This window comes from Pectinophora gossypiella, chromosome 14 (assembly GCF_024362695.1).
Source record: "Pectinophora gossypiella chromosome 14, ilPecGoss1.1, whole genome shotgun sequence".
NCBI classification, from domain to species: Eukaryota; Metazoa; Arthropoda; class Insecta; order Lepidoptera; family Gelechiidae; genus Pectinophora; species Pectinophora gossypiella.
This window is the reverse complement of record NC_065417.1, coordinates 10,117,465-10,141,646: the sequence shown is the minus strand read 5'-3', so window position 1 is coordinate 10,141,646 and position 24,182 is coordinate 10,117,465. Positions and strand designations below refer to the sequence as shown.

The 24,182-nt window shown below is 36.6% G+C and overlaps 1 protein-coding gene across 4 annotated transcripts in view; it reads left to right on the top strand.

Annotated features, from left to right (window-relative positions):
* The window catches only part of LOC126372851 (collagen alpha-3(IX) chain-like), a 209,622-nt gene that overhangs the window by 129,113 nt on the left and 56,327 nt on the right, over positions 1–24,182 (top strand). Inside the window, exon 1 of one of the 4 annotated variants that reach the window (XM_050018767.1) lies at positions 22,208–22,306. The exons of the other annotated variants lie outside the window; for them this stretch is intronic. The gene's annotated coding sequence lies outside the window, so the exon portion shown is untranslated. Of the gene's footprint in view, positions 1–22,207; positions 22,307–24,182 lie in introns of those variants that run through there. 4 annotated transcript variants of the gene reach the window in all.

The following is a 24,182-nucleotide window of genomic DNA, read 5'->3' as shown; positions in this document are numbered from 1 at the left end:
TCTTAGGTGCCTTTTCTCGAGCACATCTGACAAATACTGAAACAGAGTATTGAGATATTTTTTTAGTGTAAGTGGTATCCACAGGCTATTAATCTTGAACTCCAATCTAGGCCAGAAAATAAATCCACTTCGTTTCGTTTGAAAAAGTAGCTACTTTCCTTTGACTTAGTCTGAGATTAAATGGTATTTAATGATATAAAAAAGGAATGACTAAAGCCGTTGAAAGTTTTATGTTCTTCATATAAAGTCGGACACTTCATACAGGTATTGTCCTAAAATGTGTGGAAATTGTGGTTCTGCATAGACCAACTCTACTAAAATTGATTTTAATTTTGTTCCATAAATGTGAGATATCACTTGATAACCGACTTCAAAAAAGAAGAAGGTTATTTTATTTCCCTTTGCGAGCACAATTACAACGTTCTTCTACTAATCATCGTCACGCTCTATGCCCTTCCTCTCTTCTCACACCTTCTATCACTCTTTAACTCTTTCACTTTCCTTCACTTAATGTAATACTTGTCTATGCCTCCCTTCTATACTCTATACCTTATTTACTTCACGTCACCGGCCTACTTCTCATACAACTATCCCAACTCACCTATTACTCACTCAATCACATTCCCAAATAAATCTGTATCTATCCATTCAACCTGTATTCACCCACTGCTAGGTGTAGGCCTCCGTAAATCTGTACCAACTTGTAAATTTTGAAACTCCAATTTCAATATTTTCGCCCACAGGAACAATACATAACAAAACCCTTTCCCGTCTATGAATTATGATCGATAATAACAATAAAGAATACTCCCATAACACACAGGAAGCAATCAAAGTTTAACCGAAAGACAATATTAGAAAATGGTGGTCGCCGACGCTTGGCCCACTTTTCACCCTCCTGGTATAACTTCAGGAGATACAGTCAGAAAATGGGCTGTGCAGTCAATTTCAATTTCAGAGAGTCTTATGGAAGATACGTGTATAGCTCATCTAGAACCGGCATGCAGATTTTGAAAATATATGATTAAGACTACTTAAATTTAGAGTATAACTATGGGATGCAAACTGCTACTTATTTTCCTGTAAGTACTTGTAACAGTGCCATGAAATGTTTTGAATGTTGGACCGGAAGTTTTTGGAAGCTTTATACTACAACTTTTTAATAGCTTTGTGCATTGTTTAAAAAATGCTACAAAGCTAACTTTATTTACTTTTAAAAAAAAAACGAATGTAAAACTACAAGTAGAATATTTCATTGCATGGGATTTGATTACAGATTACATCCAGAGTTCATCAGACAAAGTTTTAATGCTTTCAAAGAAAGTTAACTTCGTTATTTTCAATCGCCACCTTCTCTTAACAAACCAGATAGGTTCTTAACTATTTGGTACACACCACTCACAAACAAAACATACAAGTTAATGAACTCCCGCCTTGTATTGCTAGTTTATCTTGTCCTTAAAGGCGTAAATAATCCAAAAACGCTCCTAGTGAAGTCATATTCGCCCTTCTGTGTAATATCCACCTGATTTATTTCCCTGTTTGCTACACAATGGCAGTTTTATTTTACTAGTTTATTTTCCAAGAGTTGAGCGTGGGATGTAGGCTACATCTCAGTCTAGATCGGTCGTTTCCGCGGCGCGCACGTGGTAACGAGCAAGTGTCAGTGAGGTTGACAGGTGTCAGTGGCACGCTAGTGACAGTGACGTAACGTGACGGATGACACGCGGCAGCTATCTACCGTGATATCGAAATTGTAGCACATCGCGGCTTACAAGTTTGTGACGTGACATTTGACGTCCGCTCGGCTAGAAGTGACGGTTTTTTCAAATTAGTGCGAATCGCGCCTACCCACATATTGGGAATGATAACCTAAAATATTTATCAAAACATATTATGTCGATTTCACTTGTAACAAAATTACTAATCTGCATGAATAAACAATCTCTCTAAATTTATCCCAATATTTGCTTAGAAATTTATGTTTGTTCCTAAGCTCCTCATGTTTTGATAGGCATAACATTCCTTTCACGTTTACAGAGGCGAAAAGTATACCTACTAATTTAGAGATGACCGCTGGCGTTTCAACAGACAAGTATAATGACAATTAAGTTTCCATGTGGATTGTTCATGAAACATTCAGAATCTTTCAGTCTATGGTTTTGCGAACATGTAAAGACTGGTGAAAATGGGAACACAGATTCAACTAAGATGCATATGAAACGTATGCTCTCATAACAAGGTTGAATATGGCACTTGGCTCATGCCTGTGTCTCATTATTCATTCATAGTAGCTACCGTCACCTTTTTCCCATTTGAGAGCCCTTGCTTTGAAATTCTGCTGTGTACGTCATACATCCTCTGTTATAGAATACTTTTTTGTTGAAACAAGCGTAGCGAAACCATACCTACTTGTGAAGCCCTCTCCATCAGAAACATTTCGAGTTTTTTTCTAATAAAACTGCGATTAAATAGAGCAAAGCGATATAATTCTGTATAGTATGAGACCGCTCACGCACGTTAAGCCGTTGGTCCCGGCTGCATTAGCAGTCGTTAATAACCATCAATCCGCACTGGGCCCGCGTGATGGTTTGAGGCCCGATCTCCCTATCCATCCATAGGAAAGGCCCGTGCCCCAGCAGTGGGGACGTTAATGGGCTGATGATGATGATGAGACACCCACAAATCACCAAAAGAGAACTTTCAGGCCACTTTGTCCTTGTGACTCACGCTCATTATTCGTGAAGTGTGTTTTTTTTTTACTTTCCAATTGGTATCTATAACATGTAAAGGCACTTAACTGCACCCTTAGTCTGGTTAGAACTTTGCAGGCAGATCACTCAATTGTCCGAAAGTATGAGCCGTACCTCGAAGCGCACCCTAAGTAGTCGGACTCGACTACATTTACTTAACAAAGTATGTAATGGTTAGATGAGCGATGTCAGGCAGGGCCCTTTGGCGACTTAATAAGCACCAGAGTTAACGAGGTCGTTCATTGATCTGGCAATCCAAACGAGAGAAGAAAACTACACCCAAACTCATACGTATTACAAAACAAAAAAAAATATGGCTACCAGAACATTATAATACGTACGTAACAAACAAATTTTACTGAAAAATATTTTTACTATTTAACCAAGCGCAATGAGCTTTCGTTTTAATTCTGTCCAGGATTGACGTTTAAGCCAATTTAATCCAAAAGTTCGGAAAACATTACGCGTCCAAATGGAAAAATCTGCCGACAGTTAATCCTAGTATTTATAGCTCAAGTTTCAACAAACCCCTCTTTAATGGAAGAGCTATTTCTGTTATTTAAGGTGATGCATTTCAGTCAGCTAGGTAACGCTGCGTCAGCAGATGGCGTTACTTCTGCAGTTTTCGTATTTTTTTCCATTTATTCGTTTAGTGTTGAGTTCTGACCCAGTGAAATGTTAGGTGGCGAAATCTTACATACATTATCTTTAAGTTAAGCTACAATTTTAAAGTATTTACTGCAGATATCATATTAAAACATTGCATCAAAAGTTGGTGTCATTTCAATTTGTGTACAAACACGAAGCTGTCACACACACATGCGAACTAGGTTAGCTATTAAAAGAGATGCATAATTTGAAGTCTACTTCTAACTTCTAAATGGCGCATTTGGTAAAGCAGTCGCCGCCATTCTTAAGTTTCACGGTTCAAACCCAAGTGCATGTTTTAATTGTTTTTACTTTATGTATTTTTTTTTACAATTGAATTTGGCGAACCCGTCTATTTGTTACGGAATTTTCAAAAAGTATCACTTTTACCAATAATAATTATAATTATACAATAATGTACTTTGCACTAAAGTACCTTCCGTAATTTCCGTATTTTTTATTTTGTAAAATTCTAACAGGCATTAATCGCATCAGTGAACATGCGGCTAACTAAAAAACTACTGAACCGATTTTCATACGGTTTTCACCAATGAGTAGAGTGATTCATGGGCGTGCTTTAGGGTATATAATTTATACAAGTATTTTTTTTTGTATAAAATGGTTCAAAAATGATGATGAATGTCAAACATAATTATCGTTACAAATATAGCCGACTTGGAGCTTTCGGCGAAAACGCTGCCTGAGCCCATTGAGATATAACAAAACAATGTATGATTGAATTGTTCCTTTTTTGTAGGTCTACCGAAAAGTCCACAATATGTCATAATAATTATATTGTGTATAAAGAATTGTGTATATGTATTGTATGATTTTACAAATAACGATCACAGTACAGTAATAATAAGGTAGATTTTTCCTAAATTGCGTCGGTTCAAACTTTGACGCATCGCGTTTGAAAGATGTAATAGCGCTTCAGGACGTCCCGCAAGCACGGCGCTGATGTCGCAGTATCCGCATATAATTATTATGACTTGTCATTTAGTTCCAATAAAATCCGCGGGACTTCATACGTATGTCAGTGACAGCTGGTTATAGCATGCGGGACACTTAGCAGCTAATCGAATTCTATGTTGTTTTCGCGCCCAATCCAGACGACTTGCAGCGCATTTCTGGACTTATATTTGCGCGTGGTGTTTATTATTAGGTTAGTTAGTTCAGGTTAGGACGTCTTTTTTAACGAGGACGTTAAAAAAAGACGAGGCTGGGACGTATTGAAGTAGTATTTCCATATATACGCGGCCTGAAATGGGCTGTTTCGGGGACCTGAACTGGTTGCTGTCGAACTTATTATCACGTTTTCTTGATTAAAATTCATAAATAAGTCAAATAGAAAAAAGATTTTCGTTAGTTTTAGATCTGTCATGATGTCTGTGATGTTTGTTTATTATACATAAGAATTTCAAAATTTATCTTATTTTTTTTTCCCAAAGGGCAAGGCAAAGGGAACTATGCCCATACAGCCATGTCTTGTGTTTTTTTTTCTTGATGATGATTAATGAAATGATGAAACCTAAGCCCCCACACAGACTCCTACTCCGAACCCCAAACGAAGTAAGCGGCTTGTTGGCGCAACAAGCCGCTTACTTTGTTTACACGGGGTACGGGGTACACTTTGTTTATTGAATATTCCGATTTAATAATACTATCGGGAATGTTTTCCGACTAACTTAATGTGATCATTAACCACAAAATACCACTTCGTATTGATTATTTAGATTATTCAATGAAGAAAGTGTAGGGTTTTCTAATAATTTGAATATTTTAACATTCTTAACAAGTTGATTATTCGTTCATTCGCTCGTTTCGGTAAAACTATAATAATAAAATGGCAACACTGATAGTCGGCAAGTCAATATAAAGGGTTGCACTTGGCCAAGAGGGGCAGTTCGCTTTAACCTTTCGACCACAAAACACTAGTCTTAGTGGAAACTCTGTCAAATCGTGCCAAGAAAGGAAAATAAACAACTTAATACTCTTGTGAAGTGTGTTTTTATTATACTTCAGAAGTGGGATTACGAAAAAGCAAGGTTCTCGAATGGAGAAGGATAGCGATGATAATACCAGCTTGTCCAATCGGAGTCGAAACCAAAGTCGACATCGTTTAAGAACACCTGGGGAGAGTCGATTGCATCGAGAACATGCGACGACATCTAGTGTTGATCGAAGCCACACTCAAAGTCACAGTAAGTACAGCGGTCAGGAGACGGGACTTCGAGAGCGTGAGAAAGAGAGGGAAGACGAGCACCGACAGCTGCGTGCTTTAGAACGCGAGCTACAGCTAGCGAGAGAGAGCCGGTGCAGCCATCGTCCCAGCCAGCGGCGGAATCTGAGTCGGAGCCGAAGTCCACTATGTCAACGTGGAGGCAGCAGCCATCGTCCCAGCCGGTCACGGAGACAGAACCAGAGCCCGCCACATCAGTGTGAAGGTAGCAGCCTGCGTTCCAGCCGGCCGCGGAGACTGAACCAGAGCCAGTCACATCAGCTTAGAGGCAGCAGCCATCGTCCGAGCCAGGGGCTGGATCGGAGCAAAAGTCCATCACGACCACGTGGAGGCAGCGTGCTCGAACCGAGGTTAAGCTCCCGGGAGCGGATCAAGGAACGAGAGGATTACTACGCGCCGCCAAATAAAAGGTCATGTACTCCTACATTTTCTATCAAAGATGTTCTTGATATAATAAATTCTGTCAAAGGTGGTTTTTCGTCTCAACCGACAGTTTCGAAAGGTATTGACAATAAAAATATTCTTCCTAATTTTGACCCGTCCGCTAAAAACCAGCGTATAGACATTTGGTTGCGTAAAGTGAACGAATGTGCCGGCGTGTACGGTTGGGACGACAAAACCACTACACATTTCGCGATGCAGAAACTCCAGGGTTTGGCTAGAGTTTGGTACGAGGGGTTGAATACAATATTGCATTCTTGGGAAGAGTGGCAAGAGAAATTGATGAATGCTTTCCCTTGCGAGCAGAATTACGGCCAAATCCTGGAAGATATGCTCAAACGTAAAAGTAAATTTAGCGAACCAATCGAAGTTTACTACTATGAGAAACTTGCCTTACTGGGTCAGTGTGACATCACGGGTAAACGTGCTGTCGACTGTATAATACACGGTATCTCGGATAGGACCATGAAATCCAGCGCTTTGGCGCTTCGCTGCACACAGCCTGATCAACTCTTGCAATTCTTGATGAGTAACAAGGAAGTTCAACCTGTTGACCGTAATTATAACCGGAACGGTGTACAATCCAATTCAAAAATTAACCAGATTAAGTCTAATCAATCGCGTGGTCCCTTGTTTTGCTTCAATTGTAAAGAACAAGGTCACCCGTACTTACACTGTTCTAAGCCGTTAGTTAAATGCACCAAGTGCTATAAGATAGGCCATAAATCTGACAATTGCCGAGAACTTTCCAAATCATCGAATGTAGGGGAAAAGAATGGCATGCCCTCAAAGACAATGTGCATATCTAGTTCCAATCCTAACGCGAAATTTTTCAAGCAAGTAAAGGTTAATGACATGATAGTGGAGGGTTTTATTGATTTTGGAAGCGAGGTCACACTGGTAAAGAGCTCTATAGTTGCAAAGCTGGGATTGGAACACAATAACATCCCTACTATTATGAAGGGTTTTGGGAATGATTTAGTGCAGTCGTTGGGTACTTTGTTTTTAAACATTGTGGTAGATGGTGTTGCAGCGGAGGTCGCATGCAGGGTTGTCAATGATAATTACCTAGATAAATCGATTTTAATAGGTCAATCATTCTCTGAGCAGCCACACATCATTGTGTACAAGGATTCACGTACCTTACAATTTCGTGGGATAGAGTCGGAAATCCCAATGGTTGATCCGGAAACTAATGATCTACGGGCTAGAAGAGTTAGAATTGCTACGGATGTTGAACTCCATGGGCCTGCATCAATGAGGGCACGTGTCGACACGGATTTAGATGGTTGTTTGATACTGAACAACAACATCGTAGGAGCTCCGGGCCAGGAGTTTATCATTGCTGGAGGTGTCTATCAGGTTCATCAAGGATTCTTGGACATCCCTGTTTATCCATGCTCGATACCTTGTAAGATTCAAAGGGACTTCGTTGTTGGTAGAGGCGAGCGGGTGGAATTTGTACAAAGGATAGTGTTGCAGGTTCCAGGTGTCGCAGAATCTACAGACGAGTATTGCACTGATGGACAAGATATTAATTTACAGGATGTTCGTATGGGAAAATCGGTAAGTAAAGACGATAGACAAAGACTTATGGGCATACTTAAACAATACAAGCATTGTTTTGCTACAAATTTGAAAAATTTGGGTTGTACAGAAGTGACACAAATGACGATAGAATTAAACAGCCAACGTCCGATTGTCTATCGTCCTTACCGATTATCCCACCATGAGCGTGATAAAATTCAGTCTATGGTAGCCGAGATGATGGATGCGGGAATAGTTCGGGAATCCATGTCGGAATACGCAAGTCCCATTATACTAGTCAGAAAAAAGGATGGAACTTCGAGGATGTGTGTCGACTATAGAATGTTAAATTCTATTACAGTGAAAGAGAGATACCCGATGCCTATCATTGAAGATGAACTAGCGAGACTGTCAGGACAAGCTTGTTTTATATCACTCGATTTAGCATCGGGATACTATCAGGTACCAATATCGGAGCAGTGCAGGCATCTAACGGCGTTTGTCACCCCGGACGGCTTGTACGAGTTTAATCGCATGCCGTTCGGACTGGCAAATGCCCCAGCGGTCTTTCAACGGATGATAAACAAAGTGCTAGGGTCGGCTCGATTTACCAAGGCTACGGCCTATATGGACGATGTACTCATTTTTGGAAAAGACCCCGCTGAATGTATGGATAGGCTCGAAGACATATTAGAATTACTGAGCAAGGCAAATCTTACATTAAATTTGGCAAAATGCGACTTTTTGAGTGATAATATCGATTACCTGGGTTACGAAATTTCAGCCTTAGGAGTCCGGCCTGGTGAAAAGAAGATCCAGTCTGTGTTGGACTTCCCGCAGCCAACAAATGTTCATAATATCAGACAGTTCCTAGGTCTCGCTAGCTATTTTCGTAAGTTTATCCAAAACTTCGCTCAGATAGCATCGCCATTGATGAGTTTATTGAAAAAGGACAGTGTGTGGAAGTGGGGTCATGAACAAGAAAATTCTTTTCAGGAACTTAAGTTAAAATTAGTCCAGCGACCAGTTTTAGCTATCTATGACCATGAAGCCGAAACAGAATTACATACCGACGCTAGCAAGAATGGCGTTGGCGGTATGCTTCTGCAACGATCAAAGGAAGACGGTTCACTTCGGCCAGTTGCCTATTGTAGTCGGAGAACGTCGCCAGAGGAGAAATATTATCACTCTTATGAATTGGAGACGTTAGCAGTAGTTCGTTCGTTGGAGAAATTCCGAGTCTACTTGTTAGGTAAAGAATTTAAAATTGTGTCTGACTGCAGTGCTCTGAGGTCTACTTTCCTAAAGCGGGACCTTATACCGAGGATAGCGCGGTGGTGGTTGCTGCTTCAAGAATTCAATTGTACAATCGAATATAGGTCCGGTTTTAAAATGTCGCATGTAGATGCACTTTCTCGAAACCCTCTTCCTGATGAAACGGCAGATTGTCCTCGAGTAATGGTTATTAATGGCGAAGACTGGCTGCATACTCTTCAGTTAGGAGACTCTGAATTGGAAAGAATAAAACAAATTTTGGAGAAGGATCTTGATTTAACTGGGCTTCAACATATCAAAGATAACTATATTTTACGAGACAATAAACTTTACAGGTATATCAACGGTGATAAAGAAAACATCCGATGGGTAGTGCCGAAGGGGGCGAGATGGCAAATATGCAGGATGAATCACGATGACATGGGACATCCAGGACTTGAAAAAAATGTTGGATAGAATTAAAAAAACCTATTGGTTCCCAAAGCTATCACGGTTTGTCAAGAAATACGTGTCCGCTTGTATCGATTGTGCATATGCAAAGAAAAGTGCAAATAATAACGAAGGTTTCTTGCATCCAATCGCTAAAGTTGAATCGCCGTTCCACACCCTGCATATCGACCATCTCGGCCCCTTCGTCAAGTCTAAACGAGGTTGCTCCTACCTTCTTGTGGTGATAGATGCGTTTACCAAATTTGCATTTATTAAGCCGGTACGAAACACTAATACCCAAAATGTGATTCGCATCCTCGACGACATATTTTACACATTTCGTATGCCTGACCGTTTGATTAGCGATCGCGGTAGTTGCTTTACGTCTAATACATTTAAAAGATATTGCTATGATAAGGGCATAAAGCAAATATTGAATGCAGTCGCGAGTCCGAGGTCAAACGGTCAGGTAGAGAGATATAACCGGACTATACTCAATTCATTGAAGGCGCAAAACCTGAGACATGATGAGAGGGATTGGGATTGTCAGGTAGGGAAGATTCAGTGGGGACTCAACAATACTATCCAAAAAACAACTGGTAAGAGACCTTCAGAAGTTATGTTTGGCACAACCATGAACAGTGAAATAAATCCCTGCTTAAATGAAATCGTAAACGATACTAGAAAAGATGATGATTTATCCACTGTTAGGTCCGAGGTGAAGGAGAGAATAGATTCGGAACAAGAGAAGCAAAAGCAGCGTTACGACCTGAATAGACGTCCTGCTAAAATTTATAACGAAGGCGATTTAGTTAAGATCACTAAAGTCTCCTTCAATAATGATGGGAGAAGTAAAAAACTCCTTCCTTCTTACATTGGACCATTTAGAATTGCTAGAGTATTAGGACAAGACAGATATAAGGTAACGTCAATTCCAGGTTTTAATAACAGCACGAATAAACGTACCACTACAGTGGCAGCTGACCGTATGCTACCTTGGGTGCATGTGGCAGCTTTACAACTCGACGATGATTCCGGTTCCCATAAGTCGAGTGATGATGATAGCGACCCCGATGAACAGAGTGATGCGTAGTGATAATTACCTTTGCTTCGTGTAATTAGGAGCTATCTTTGATTACTACAGTTTCTTTCTAATTATTGTTTCAGACCCAACGTGGAAATTGATTGGTTCACGTCAGGGTCTTGCACCAAAAGGATAAAGAAAGACTTAAGCTGGGCGTGAGAATTGATTGGTTCACGTCACGGGCTTGCACCAAAAGGATAAAGAAAGACTTAAGCTGGGCGTGAGAATTGATTGGTTCACGTCACGGGCTTGACTAGTTGACTGGATGTGAGAAATGATTCACACCGTTGAAAACCGAAGGAAAGGCCTAATGCGACAATGAGAATTGAATGGTTCATGTCGTCGTAGGCCCACCCTAGAAGAAAAACTTGAGCTGGGCGAAAGAACCGAATGTTCACGTCACGGGCTCAGTTTGAGGATGATAATTGATCGGCTTGCAAAGTAATGCGGTCGGGTACAATAAAAAAAAAAAAATGATTTAGTAGATTGGTGTGCTAAGTTGAATTTGTATCCTAAGTAAATTAATTACATTATATTTTCTTCCCCATGAAGTTACGTAAGAATTTGTTGTTTACAAATACATCACCTTTACCTGCGTATATTAAATAACCGTGTAACTTAATTTATTTTCATAATTATGTAAAATACTCTTATTGAAAATGTGGTGTTAATTATGTAAGATCCTAAGTAAAAGAATATTATTATCGGATAATAAAATATATGTATGTTAAATATAATAATATCAGTATGAGTAGTGTACATATTAATGGAATGATTATAACACTATAAAATTCATATTAGATACTTTATCTACTCTTACTACAAAATATAATCATTTTGATTTATGTTTTTGCAATTATTTTTTTGTTGTTGGCTTAATGTTTGTTTTTTTTTAGCAGTCCATATTTTAGTACCTGTTATAATGGTAACAAGGTGATGGATAATTTATCTTTGATAAATTAGTCTTTAAGTAAACGCTTGTTTTTCTCTTGGCCAAGTGTAGGGTTTCCACATGGAGCGTGTATGGGGACATACACGTTGTCAGGATGGTCGAGTGTAGGGTTTTCTAATAATTTGAATATTTTAACATTCTTAACAAGTTGATTATTCGTTCATTCGCTCGTTTCGGTAAAACTATAATAATAAAATGGCAACACTGATAGTCGGCAAGTCAATATAAAGGGTTGCACTTGGCCAAGAGGGGCAGTTCGCTTTAACCTTTCGACCACAAAACACTAGTCTTAGTGGAAACTCTGTCAAATCGTGCCAAGAAAGGAAAATAAACAACTTAATACTCTTGTGAAGTGTGTTTTTATTATAAAAGCAACCTTCCCATTCCCGGTCCCACCAAAAAGTCCGCGGCAAAGAGAATATAAATAAATCTGTATGTTGGATGGAAAAACAATTAATTATAAATGACTACTATTTAGGCCGGCAAATGCAACAACTTTTTTTTTGATTTGGTTTTCCCCGAAGGGTAAGGCAAAATGAACTATGCCCATACAGCCATTTCATTTTATGTATTGATTTTTTATTATAATATATGTCCTCTTTTAAAACACGGTACTTACCCATTATTTAAAATGTTTAAATAATATGCGTTTCTCAGATTGTAGTATTTTTAGTTTTTATTTATTCATACAAAATCTCTTTATAAATTGTCACTGACATTCTAATTACACTTGTCAAGTAGTCAAAGCCTTTAGAGAAAAAAAACTATCACGCACACAAACTAACATTGACACCACTACACGCTCAGCAAATACACTGTAATCTGCACCACTACAAATGTAGAATTGATCAAAATTGAGGGTCTGAAATATGGTACTTCTCGTATTCGGATCCAAAATTTTTGTTAGTTTGCGAAAATAATACACCAAAATATTACTATTTATCGGTTTTATAACAATATTCCTCTATCCGTTTTCCTGTAGCACTGCATCAACTTTTGTATGGAAAACGAATCACCTTAATGTTAGTACTCTTAGGATAAGTTTTACCTAGCCATTTTATTTAGATACCTCTTACAAGCGACGAGGTTTCAAAATGGCTACAATATAATTTTAGTTTGCGATAATATTACAGTCCATTAATAAATTATAGCCTGTAAGCTTAATAATAATTGAAACCAGTTACACATTAAGTATATTAACTTTTATTTTAAAGCACTATAATTATTATTAACTTTTATTTTAAAACATATTTTTAAGCCCTATATTAACTTTTGAATAACTTTTGTTGAAAAATAATTTGCCTCTATTCATAGATTTTAATACCTTTGCTCCGAAACTCTTCCGCATCGTACGCGCTATAATTTTTTTTTTCAATTTTATATGGACTTATAATCGTTAGTATACAACTGATAAGGTCGATGTTTGGTAAGTATGTTAATTTAAAATAAGATCTGATAAGCTAACTTTTTTATATTAGCTGGATGGAATCCGAATTTTCCAAATAAATAAAACAAAAGTCAGCCTTTAAGTAGGTTCTAAGACTATTAGTAACAAACTAAATTAGGAAACTACGTTGACAGACTTGAAGGAGTAGGGGGTTGTTACCTATCTAATACATTCAAATCAAATCAATTTATTTCCGAGAACACATAAAATACAAAAAGTAATCAAAGTATTCAATTTTATAACCTAACAGCACATACACAAATCGTTAAAGAACAAGTCAATAATACAAATAATATAATGAAGCTCAGAAGGAAGCATCTTCATATAAAATGCATTTTGGAGTTTTTAAATTTTCAAATATTAATTGTTTCGTTGTGTATAATTGTAACTTCCATAAGCACTCTGTTATAGCAGAGGATTGGTAATATTTAATATATTCGCAACCTTAACAATACTTTCCAGTGAAAGCAACCTGTTGCTCATGCAAAATGGGAACCAATATAAAACCGATGAACTTCGTACAACCTGTCGGTCTATCGGTTCTTGTCACATAGGACACTTGAAAGAAAGACGATGCTATATTTACTGTAACACGTCCTACTTTTATGAAAGCAGAAAATACTGTTGACTTACCTGTCGCTTAAACAAAATATATCAACTTTTCAGCTGTGTTTTCTAAAGTAGCTTTATGAAATAAAGCTCAGATAAATGTCAACTAGGACCCTAGAAAAGTAGGTAAGGACCCAAGAAATACAAAGTACGGGCAAATAAGCAGTGCTTATTACATGGCAGAAGATTTATTCTCAAAGCAAAAACCTTCTATAATTAGGTTTGCCTGCTTCGTCGGCTTTGTCGCGTGTATTCACAGAAGGCTTAAGAAAAAGCCGTTTGTCTGAGTACGACATTGGAAAGATAACGAGGTCAGATCCACAGACTGGGCGACGCCATAGCCCCGAGAACAAACAGGATTACTACTTGATCTCGATGGGAACCCGAAATACTCGGCTAATGCCTAATTAGTTGCGGTAGGCCCCTAATTGAAGGACCTTTGGGAACGTCGACACAGTTGAAAATTTAAGAGCATTTTATTATTTTCCAAAAAAAGTATGCCTTTTACTGGTAACTTCTGAAAACTGGTATGAAATAATGTATTTACTAAATTATTTTATCACATATGAACTATTAAAAATAATATGTTAAATTATCTATTTACTTGTTGTTGCAAACTGTAGGGCACACCATCCAGTTTTATTTGAGCTTTCGATATTTTATTTAGGTATTTTATTTTATTTTTTAATTCTAGGAGAACCAACAGTTATCAAAAACAAGTTAAAGACTGGAATAACAACATCAGAACCAATTAAAGGTTCTCACAAATAGAATTAGAATAATTAGTTACAAAAAAAAAAAAAAGCGTTGAGTCCTGACAGCAAGCAACGTTGTAGAAGATTGGGTTTTTTTATTGACACTCTAAGGCTCACGCAGTCAAATTATGTTGGTTGTATACGGATTGGAATTGTAAGGAGCCTGCTTTGGTCCTTTTTTTGGACTCAAAAAAATCGTAGAATTTAAACACGATCAAGTATTTTTTGCTTTTACAGCAGCTGATCCCAAATCATGTCCATGGTCTAACTTCAAAAAGTTTTTTTTTGAAATCCACCTCAAATTCTATTCATTGAAGAGTATATTCAAAAGCCTTATGAATAAGAATAGAAATGTACCTTGTCAGATAGAATCCTTTCAAATCTATTCTCGGTCCAGTGAGATTTTTCTCAATTCCATGTTAGGGCGAAAAACGTTCTCATAACGAGGTCGATCCGGCAGACTGGTCGGCGCCAGAGATATCGACTTATTTTAACAGCTGATGCTGCTGCGTCAACCAGATTTCAGTATCAAGGCGACCAGTGAGTTGTGAACACAGAACGTAGATCGAACTATGAGTGTGAACATCAACCATTAGACTGTGAACTCTGGAGTGAACGCGGTTTTGAGCATTCACAGTGTAAATACCTGAGTATTTTAGTAGCTCGTGGTGTAACGTGGACTAGGTTATAAGGCGTAGTGGTGATTTGCGCAGAGCACCGGAACTAAGTCCCGTTGAAAGTGGTTTTAGTCGAAATGCCATTTGACGCAATTAATAATATTATAAAATTGACGCGTTTTCTCCTAAAGTGCTTAATGTGCTAGTATTATGTCACTGCTCATAAAGTTCAAAAGGCACTTGAGATGTATTTAAGCTTAGTGTTTTCGAGAGGTAATTTTGAATACTACGTTTTTTTATTTTTGAGATTTGTTACATTGTGTCTATAAGATTGATGTAAATCAGTCTATGAATTTTTAAAGAACTAAAATTGACTCATATTTTCACTTTGCAATCTACACATACAAATTCAAATTCAAAAATATCTTTATTCAGTAGGTAACATAGTTACACTTTTAAATGATATTTTTTACATAACGAACATCTCATCCGCCTAAAACTATTGCAGCTTCTGACAACCTGTGTAGCCGGGGAAAAGAAGCTGAAAGAAAACTAAAGTCAAGCTAAACAGACATAACTAAAGTCGTTGGCCTTTTACAAAATAGAATAAAAAACGGAAGGATAAAAATGAAGACACATACTTACATACCTATTTAATAAAAGAAAAAGATAAATTTATTCAACCACAAATTACTTGCTAACATAAAATCTTTCAATTCACAGTCTTCATAAACAATCATTATTTATGGATCGTTCTTATTTACATGTTCTATTTAACTTCTAACCTTATTCCAGTAAAACATATCGTTAAATTAAACATTAATGTTAAATTAACCACCTGGCCTATCGTACGCATTCATAAGTACCCACTTAATAGTACTTGGGCCGTTTATAACATTTTCATAAGATTCACGTTTTCTATGACTTTCAATAAATAATTGTAAACCTTAAATTGATAGAAGTAACTTATTATTGCAATCGGAACGTTGCATTTTTACGTCATTACTCAGATTTGTTAAGTCTATATTAATAATATTTATTTATTTATTTACCTCACAAATCACAAACAAGAAATTTTGAACAATGAAGGTTCACAATATAACGAATTAAATACATTAATATTTGTTAAGTGTGTGAAGTTTTAAAAGTGAGTTACTTAAAACGATTTTTTCTATTTATTCATAAAACCTCTGGCTCTAAAGATATTGTCAACTTCCTACTTAAGTAAATGTTATTTTTATTCCTTATTATTAGAAACTACATATTAAAAATGTTTTGGAAAAGGTTATTTGTAACAAAAAGATGACGTAACTTCAGACCCAGAGTAAACCTGAATAAAATAGGAAGGATTTATAATATTTTTTATTGTTTGTAGGTTCTCGAGACGTTCAAGTAGTGGCAAAAAGGTGTAGAGCTCATTTAGTTTAATTTATCTATGACAAAAATAATAATTTCGATCACCGCTATACTTACGCCATCTACTGTTGCTGAGCGAGGTCCCAACACCCTTAATAATTATAACTGTTTTATCTACACAACATCTTTGATGTTAATAAATAGCAATATCAAAATACTCATTATTTATTTATTAAACGGAATCTGTACCGAAGTAACCCATAAATATGCATTCATGTAAAATATTTACCAGGCAGAAATGCTATTTATAGATAAAGAGGATTGAAATTAATGTAAATTGAAGATAAAATAATTACAAGTTTGGGACCGTTTGTTTGTGGACTAATGATTCAAATAATAATATATGTTTTATTTTTAATGTTGGATCATTAGATAATACCAAGCGTCCATTTTATAAATACTTTAGTTGTATCGATCTTACCACTTTATACTTATCAAAACTGACTGCAAGTTGCCTTTTCACTTCTCAATACTTGTGGCTCTGCTAACCTTATTAGGGGTTAGTATTTCTGTTACTATATTCCGTTTCGTAAACGTAATCTCATATATTTTCCAATGAATTAAAAAGATGAAGGGAAAATTAGTTTCGAAGGCGTAACCTGAAATTGTGGGGATTTCAAAAGAGCTAAGAAAGAGTCAAGATAGACAGTCGCTCCCGTAAAAAACCTGCAGGCCTAGCATGCTAAGGGCGCGATAAGAGCGAGTAAATATCAAAGCGCGAGTTATGGACTATCTCACGGTATGCGAGATATAGGAGTAATACTTAAATAAGTATACTTACTTCGTCACTCAAAAAGATGTAAAATCTATCAATTGTCTCACTTCTTATATATGAACATAGGTATCTGTATTTTCTTTTTCTTGGCTCTTCTTAATAAGACATTTTCTTTGAGTGCGACGTCTTGAAAAAAATCGCGGATATCCCGGTAGTCACGTGTACCAAGGACCTTATTTTATCTCGCGTCGCGTCTTGTGGCGCTTCCATAGCGAGCTAGGCCTGATGGACTTGTCAAATCTTTAGGATAAGTAAGTGGCCCCCGTGAAAACTGGATAACGCAAGAGAGATTCAATCTCACAAATTATCTCTAACCATTGTGATCTGTGCGAAAAATCAATCTATGTTGATCTTCTTCTTCAATCCTGGTGTCAAGGTTACTATTGAGCTGCCACAGCTCAGGTAACGACTACATACTTACTTAAGTAAATAATAGCCGGTACCGACTACTTAACGTGGGGTACGTTACTGAAGCACGGGTCGTCTGAAAGTATACTTTCGGACAATCGGGTGATCAACCTTCAATGTCCTAATTATATATCATCATCGTTAGCATTCTCCGTTCATTTCTATCAAAGGCCGATTCTTTCACTTCCTTATAACATGACGAGACACGATGTTCACCTTCTCTTTAATCTGTTCTTGGTGTTACCTTCCTCTCTTTCCATATAGCTTCCCTTCTATGATATTTTAATAAATTCGTCATGTATTATTATGTCCAATCATATTTCTTCTTCTTTCCTCAATCAGATAGGGATTACAAAATGTTTTTTGTGATTAATTACCTAGTCAGTGATTTAGACACCTATCCTAACCACAATGTTTTAAAATTACCAAATACATTAGTACAATTTCCAATTTAGTCTAATTAAGTGTAACCACAACATGATTTAACCCGAAATCGGATCACATAAGTTTTATTGCTTGTTCTGTTTCACAGAAATCAGGAAAATACAGTTGAAATATTATAGGATATTTTGCTTCGATTAAATTTAGTATTTGAATTGCTAAAGCCCAAATTTAGAGTACTTCAATATTGAATTCAATATTGATAAGTTACCTCTAATGAATATAAAGCAGAAAGATTCAAGACTACCTAATGTTGATTATATCGATTTTAATATTCCAGAAAATTCTTACGCATTTTCAATTGCTTTTACGAGTACATGTTTCTGCAAGATAAAATGCTTCACTAACTCTGTAATTCCATCATACTTTCCAATACCATTTCTATTTTTATGTGAATATACTTGTATTTTTCATCATCATCAATCAGCCCACATCATTCTACTATTGGGTATAGGCCTCCTCCATTTTACACCACTCTTTCCGGTCCTGCGCTAACGTCATACATAACTTTCCCACCCTTGCAACGCTGTCATTTGACCACCGGGCCGCTGGTTTGCCCACTGATCTTTTCTCATCTCGTGGTCACCATTCTGTGACGGCCTTTGTCCACCGATTCTCACGTTTTGCCTAGTGTCCGGCGTATTTCCTCTATCGTCTTTCGACGGATATCAACATTGGGTACACTATCAACGAGGGAGATGCCTAACATGAAACTCTCCATAGCTCTTTGTGCAATTTTAATGTTGTGCATATGCTCTTTGGTAAGCGTCCATATTTCAGCACTATACGTGAGAATCGGTAGAACACATTAGTTGAACACCTTAGTCTTCATGTATTGAGGAATTTTGGATTGACGATGTGCTCAACATCGTCGAGCTTCCTAAGTTCGTCGAGATATCTCCTGGCTTTGAGACCTCCGGTCCAAGGATAGAACACGTCCAAGGTATACGTACCTACCTATCCATCAATGACTTCAATTGGGTAATTACGTGCTCCGATACATGGGACGTTGACCGCCATTATCTTGGTCTTGGACATATTCATCCTAAGGCCGGAATAAGAATGATTTATTCATGCTTTTGAACTTGATTGATCTAAAGTAGGCTCTTGTATTCATTGTACTAAATAAAGTATTTTATTTATCTTAATATTAGTAATCTGAAATGAATCTTATAAGCAATCAAATTCAAAATGACTTTAATTATAAACTCACGACTAAATAAGAAATATTCTACTAAATCATATTTACATATCGCGTGAAGCTCTTAAAGATTATATTATGAAATAGTTTAATGGGTAGGTACCTACTTTTTTTTTGACGTGACTTATTGTAGATTTGCCGCAGATGGCATTAACTACTTGGCCGGACAAATGGGGAGCGCTGAAGGCTCTCACTCGGTACAACGTTTAGAGCCTTCAGCGCTACTTTACAGATTCTTCCTCTATATGTAAATTTAACATCGTAATTATTTTCTTCAGCTTTAGACCATAAATTAATTGTACGTAAAGTGCCCCTCGCCTTATAAAGTTTATACAACTTATACTTTTAGAATACAAACTGCTATTTACATTTTAGCAGGCACTTGAATTTACAAACGACGCATTTAAAACTTGACTAATGAATTAAAAATATATGCCTGGGATAAACGGTAAGACAGCGATTGGTAGTATTCTGCAATATTACTTTGCCTTTTTTCTATTTCAATATTTCATATTTATTATTATTATTTTGTTAACTAACAATGTTAAAACAATGTTGTCCCCTTCTGTCTTTGTTAGCTATTGTCACCAACTTTTCCTTTACTAAGATGTCAACCATAAAATAGCACGTTTGAAAATTACCATTAAAGAAAATAACATTCATCCTTACATATTAATATATAAAATACGTCATACTGTATATTATTTACATTACCAATCCCTTGGCACACCGTACAGTAAACTGTTTAAGTCAGTATATGATTTTGAATCCACGGACGCAAAGGTAACGAGTACACGCTCACTTATTTACAACATTTAATTCTAAAAGGCATTCCTTCGAATCGTATTCCTGGATTATTCTGTACTTGCAATGCTTTTAGCCCGAATCTATTGAAGTTTCTAACTCGTACTAGGTGCAGTCTCTGTGTAAATTCTCTCCATGTCGAAGATACCTATCAGTCTTCCTCGCCTTAAAACGAAATCTAGGATCTGTATCGCCACTTATATATAACCAAATTATATATAACCAATCTGACTGATAAGTGTCTGATAGCAGTTACAACTGTTACGGTGTCAATCTTATTAGTTTACATTCTCGTCTACATTCTGCATGAATTAACGTTCTGGGGCCTGTTTAAATAAAACTTACAATTGTAAATTACAATGACAATTTTATGTACATTGCGGAGTGTGTGATCACGAATATTTTGCAATTTCATAATAGCTACGTAATGAACATCAAATTTACAATTGTAAGTTTCATTAAACAGGCCCCAGGTATTTTAAAGTTCATTTTTAATTCAAGTAACATTCTAAATCACCTCATTAGTCCCATGGCTTCCTTTGGATATCATTGTTTATTTTGTTTTCTTTTGGTACGTTTTTAAGGCAATAAAGTAAATTGTGAAATTATCCCTATAGTTTTGAATAATTAAGTCCTGTTAATGCGGTCGTATACTTTTAATACCAAAAGCCCCCAAGAGATGACAATTTCGTGATTCAACACTACTATCTGTCAGATTAGTACTGGATAGGTTCAGGACACCAATTTACTAGCTGAAGGCAACCGGAAACAAAAGCCACACAGGTTAAGCCGATGGCTTGGGTGTAGATAGACATTTAAGTCTTTGAATTCATAGGTGAATAGAAAAGATAATATTTTTTCATTGAGGCTGCTTGAACTGCTGATTATATGTAAACTTACGCCTTTTCAACCCTATAGATGCCCTATACACATAATATTTATTGGTGGCTGCAAAGCCACAAGTCGTCACGGACTAACTGAAGCCATACACGGTGTATACGAATTGATATATATGCGCCCTGAAAGTCATCAGAAATTTATGAAGCCCTTAATATAGTCCTTAAATGTGTTTCGCACGCGCTTAAAATAATATTTTCGTAGCACATCCGTACTTAATTTTCTTTCTATAATAAAGAAAATCTGTTACATTTTACTTCGCGCTGTTGGTGGTAATTTCATTTCAAATCACTGACGTTTCCATCCGAACGCATCAAAGAGCAACACGGGCTCATAGTGGAGAATCTTTACGAGAGCATTCAGATGCATTGCAGCCGCGCAGTCGAAAGGCAAATGTGTTTCAACGGGATATTTGATGTTCATTATGAATAATTAAAACACATAATAACGGGTTCTTACCGCGTTTAAATGGGGATATGAGACTCCCGATATTTCATTATGAATACCTAGAAAGATGTACCTGGCTACACATATTCACCCCAGTACCATATCTGTCACTTTGAGAACCTTTCATTTTTCTAGAATGTCTCATTGGGGGTTAAAAAGGTGACATCAAAGCAATTCATCTAAAAAAACAATATTGCTATTTGACATTTGTTTGCATTGCGCACTTACTTCTATTTTGCTTCGATAAGGCCTTTTAATGATTTTTATTCTCATAAAGGGTGTTACCTTTATGAGAATAAGGGTGTTACCTTTATGAGAATAAGAATCATTTTATAATAATATATTTTACAATCAATTATTGTTATACATCTATATATACTAAAATGAAATCCAATACTGTACCTATACGATATTTTACTATGTTATTAGGTACAAACATTAATAAAAAGTCCGTCTATCCAAACAGACACATCATCATTGCACTATTGGTTTTGGACCATTTCAATTTTTGACCATTCTATCTGATTACCTCAAAGAAAACTAACTACCTCCACAAAAAATAATACTTAATTCGAATAGTCTTTCGATGGATTAAGATGCCAGAAGGGAGTGCAAACAATTTAACTTATGCTGATTCCGTACAAAAACTTCTTTAATCGGATTTAATTGACAAAAACAATCGAACTAGGCTACTTATGACATTTCCAAGAATAACAAAGTATGGGCATAAACTTCGAAAATATTTTAAATTATACGAACAAAGAGTAAGTACTTGAAACATAAACACTACTCGTAAATAAAAAGTAATAATAAAGTGCTATTGAACAAGTGAGTGTATACTAAAGTTATAAGAGTAAGTACTCTTAAAAACATTTTGACTTATACTTTTTGTTTCTTGAAAACTCATTGTTCAAGTGTCAAACAAACTTGTATCAAAAACCAGTGTTAAAAAGCTTAAATTAAAATGGCGATGGTAGTGTCAAATAAGTCGAAGATGTGCATTTGTTCGTTGGTGCTACTAGTGATTCTTGGAGTTAGTTTGGCGGTGGTATCTACTCTTGGACTATTGGATCCGAAGACTGAACATCATGCCACAGCTGAAAAGTACAGTCAAGTGAAGCCTTCTCCGCGGGTGATTGTAAGTAGAAAAGGTCCTTATCCGCTCGCATCATTTTTGTTACTACAGTACCCAGAACTTATCGTCGGGTGTTACACCTTGGGCACTGTAGTGCCCAGCGCCACGAAGTAGATCGTTCCAAATCTATCCATCCTGCTTTAACAAAAATATGGGCAGCCGATTCAAGCAGTGTTAGTAAAGCAGTTTCTTTGGTAGTTATGTCATCTAATAAAGAAAAAATTCTATCGTATGAGTTGTGAGGACAATGACTGATGACTGACCTCACCAACTCTGATGTTAGAGGTTTTAACCGCCTCTATTGCCCATTTACAAGTAAGTAACTTACTTTCTTAAGTAGTAGCCGGAATAAATTGTGGAACAACGTTTTTAGTTATATCTTACGTTATCCGTCGAAGAAGAAAGTATTTACTACCTCTATATTGTATTCAATGAAGTTTTCAAATCAGGTAAGAACACAAAGTGGTAAATATTTATTACAAAGTTTATGTATTGTATTCAATGAGTTCAAATCAGCTAAGAACACAAAGTGGTAAATATTTATTACAAACTTTCCAGTTAATTTTAGGAATGGTTGCATGTGAAACCGAACGTTTTATAACATTACCGGACGTTAGAATGTTTGCTGAAATAAAAAAATATATTATTAGTGCCAGTATCTTTTAGTTAGAAAACTACTATCAAACATTCTATAAACAAATAGACTCATATTCGCTAAGGATTTATTTTGTATAAAAAAAGTCCGATTCGTGTTGTAAATACGTATATACATTAAGTTATGTAGATAGTATACGTTCATTTTTGAGATGTTATTGCTGTTGAAATAAAGTGTAATATCGGTTGTACGGTCACGAGAATTAATATGTATACACTTTGGTACCATGTCACATTAACTTTTTTGAAAAATTGAACTGTAAGTCTCACTAAATGTCAAATATGTTAGTGCGACAGAGTCCTAAAGTGGGTACATTATATTCCTCATGACTGTAGTGTCGTTACACGCTGTCTCTTGTGACAAGATGCGTCACGGATAAATACCCCCCGTCACTTACAAAAAGTGGTAGGAAGACATGCACACATAATGTCGCACTAGGCCCATTAATTTAATTCCACTCTACGCAGCTTCCTATAAACAAAATTTATAAGGCCTCCTCCACTATCATTTCCTACAAATGCCTTACATACCTCTATTAATCCAGACAAACGACCGTAACTCGTAATATATTGGCACAATCAAAACCGAATAAAACCAGAAGTCTTTAGAGCAAAACGATTGCTCTCTTACCGAAATGACTGCCCTTAGTGTTACAACGTCATTACGTAGGCGCCAGTGAAGGTTGAACTCTAAGTGATATCACTTTAAGACTTAATGGTGCTGCCTGTAGACACCATCTAATTTTGTTTTAAATTATACCTGTCATTTTCTTATCCGCCGAAAAGGAAAGGGACGGGTAATTATAAAAAAAAATATTAAAAAATTATGAAACACACGTCAATTTTAGGCAGGAATTTTAAAAGTTAAAACCCTTCCAAATTTGTATATTGGCCAATAACCCGGCAGAATTAAGTTGGCAGCACACGTCAAACGCGTTACATACTAGCGAGATACCTATTTTATTCGCCCGGGTTATTCATTGATTTTAAAATTAACAGTTGGCAATCACGCGTCCCTTTCCTTTTCCGCGTATAAGAAAATGACGGGTATAACTTAAAATTTTCTAATTTTACTATCTGTCATTTTCTTATTCACCGAAAAGAACAGGGACGGATGATTGACACCTCCTGGTGTCTGCAGGAATCGAAGCCATTACCTATATTGGTGACAGTACACACAACAGTATAGGTATAGCTGCTGTCGAACGATAGGTACGTGGTGTGG